Here is a 2847-nt window from a genome sequence, read left to right on the forward strand (position 1 = left end):
GAGCCTTGAGCCAGGTATCACAATGCAGGTTTTTCATTTGTTTTATCCTTGTAGCCATCCTGTGTTCTAGATGATGATCCTATGAACACTGTAAACCCTCACAGTGATTCTGATAAGAGCCTGGAAGAAACACAATCCACATTAACTGCAGCTGGAGTTACCACAGGAAGGATGGAGAGGTGCAATTTTCTAATTCTCCATCATAGCAAACTGTCTAGGATAGGGGTGGTGAACGTTGGGCCCATAGGCCATATAAAGCCCTGGAAATCATTTGGTCTGGCCCTGTCAAGGCAATCAGAGTTCCACCCATCGCATCGTTTTTGTTAAGTGCCATTAAGTCAGTTCTGACTCATAGCGACCCTGTAGAGGGTTTCCAAGGAGCAGCTGGTGAGCTTGAAGCACCGACCTTGCAGTTCAAACGGCTTTGCAGTGTGGCACATTAACCTACAGCGCCACACCAATTATTAAGTTGATAATTCTATATGGCCCACGAATGATGTTACAAATTTTGACAGAAAAACGGTTCCCCACCCCTGGTCTAGGAGTCCAGATCTTTCTGTTTATGAGGTGGCTGAGACACCTGAACTAAGTGTGTCAATTCTTCCTAAACTACTTCCAGCTGTGTGGTGCCTGCTCTCCCCTGCTGAGTGCTCTGTTTCCACACATGGAGCCTCTAACTTCTATCTGGAAACGAAAATATGCTTGATAACAAGCCAAGCAGTCTGAAGTCCAAGAATGCTGAAACCATGATGCCAGGATATGTTTTGAGAGGGAACATTAGAGAGCATAGGAATTGGGGGACAGGGGATTTGGGGGTGGGAGGGGGATTCTGAATAGAATAAAGCCAGTGAAATAATAATAATCCCAACCACTTCCTCAGTATGTGCCAAGTGCTTTATGAATGCCACCTCATTTAATACTCACAGCAACTCTATGACATGCTACGATTTCTACTTTTAAAGATGTGGAAACTAAGGCTCAAAGAGATTGTCTCACCAAATGCTATACTACTAGAAAATCACAAAATCCAGATTCAAACCAGGTCTGTCAGACTCCAAGTGCACACTTTTAGCCACTAAACAGCAGCGTCTCTCCTCTGCATTGGTTTGTTGTTGTTGTTGTTGTTAAGTGCCGTCGAGTCGGTTCCGACCCATAGCGACCTTGTACAGGGTTTCCAAGGGTGTTTAGAGCTGGATAAATTGGAAGAAGCGGTTATAATAATTAAACATCTAGAAAGCGTGTATGGTCTATCCAAGCATGTCTTGTTCATACTGGGTATCTGAAGGATGTACCGTAAGAATGCCTCCTTATAAAAGGCTACCTCAAGAGTTTGACAAATATCTTAGTTTCCCTTAATAATTCATTATTGGCATGACACTGGATGATTCATAATAGCCAACGGTCTACTCAGGACAACAGTATAGGTGCTCAGAAACCCAAAACACAAATGTTCACTGACTAAGGGTCTGAAGCAAAGACACTTTAGATTTAAGTCTGCTGAGAGTATCATGAAAAGAGAAAATCTTCACTTATGGGTTTGAGTTAAAACAGTGGTTCTGAACTAGGAGCTACTTCGGCCCTTAGGGGATATTAGGCAAGGTCCAGAGGCATTTTGAGTTGTCACAACTTGTATCTAATGGGCAGAGGATAAGGATGCTGTTAAATATCCCACTATGCACAGGGCAGTCATGACAGCAAAGGATTATCCAGATCAAAATGTCAGTATTGCGAAGGTTGAAAAATTCTGAGTTGGAGAGACTGTGGGAATACTAATCATTTAGGATAATCTGGAGATGCAAGAAGGAATCAAGAATATTGGGATACTGAGAAAAACCAAAGCACATTAGGGTCCAAATTAGGCCCATTTTAGATGAACCTGATATCACTACCCATAAGCGTAAGATCTACTCTGCTTATACTGTGTACAGGAGAAGTGGTATTTAACAACTGATGGCATTAAAAAAACCTTCTCTGAGTAATTCCCAAGATCTTCTGGGTCTCAAAGACACAGCTATTATCCTGGCTGGAAAAGGTAGAAGAGCTTTTTAGTATCTTTTCACCTGATAGGAAACATCGGACCAAGGGATTCAAAAGTCTGAGTGAATAGTTATCAAATGAGTAATAAAGTGATTTTCTGTTTCATGATGAGCATAAGAAGTAAAGAGGAAACATGCGATTAACCAAAAAAAAAAAAAAAAAAAACTCAAAAAGCTCAAAAACAAGCAGTGCTTAACAGGACATCAAACCAAATCATAAAAATCAGCAATTTATATTGCTGCATTTCCTACAGAACTTAAAGCATGCTCTTGTTAAAAGAGAATAAGACATTCCTCAGTGTAAGAAACTGTAAGTTTCTAAGGAAGGGCAAACACCACTTCTTCTTTTCATGTGTTTCCTCCTCCACAGTTGGGAAACCTGTCATGTGGTTTACAGCTAGGGCATCAAGAAAGCCCTGATGTGGCCCCATAAGATAAGCATTGGGCTGCTAACCAAAAGGTTGGCAGTTCATACCTAACAAGCCGCTCCTTGGAAACAGGGTCGCTATGAGTCAGAACAGACACAATAACACTTAACAACAATATATACATACATATTGACACACACACACAAACACACACACACACGGAGTCCTGGTGTGGCGCTGTGGGTTAATGCATCAGACTGCAAAGTTGTTTTAACTACAAAGTCGGTGGTTCAAGCTCACAGGGTCACTATGGCTCGGAATCGATTCAACAGCACTTAACAACAACATATAGATAGATAGATAGATAGATAGATAGATAGATAGATAGATAGATAGATAGAGATAGAGAGAGAGAGAGTCAGATAGATAGATAGATAGAGAGA

The 2847-nt window shown here is 41.2% G+C and overlaps 1 protein-coding gene across 3 annotated transcripts in view; it reads right to left on the bottom strand.

The window, feature by feature from the left end:
- SRGAP2 (SLIT-ROBO Rho GTPase activating protein 2) overlaps positions 1 to 2847 on the bottom strand; it is a 324371-nt gene that overhangs the window by 90012 nt on the left and 231512 nt on the right. The gene's annotated exons all lie outside the window — the stretch shown is intronic.

The sequence above is a fragment of the Chrysochloris asiatica genome, unplaced genomic scaffold (assembly GCF_000296735.1).
Source record: "Chrysochloris asiatica unplaced genomic scaffold, ChrAsi1.0 scaffold00009, whole genome shotgun sequence".
Classification (NCBI taxonomy): Eukaryota; Metazoa; Chordata; class Mammalia; order Afrosoricida; family Chrysochloridae; genus Chrysochloris; species Chrysochloris asiatica.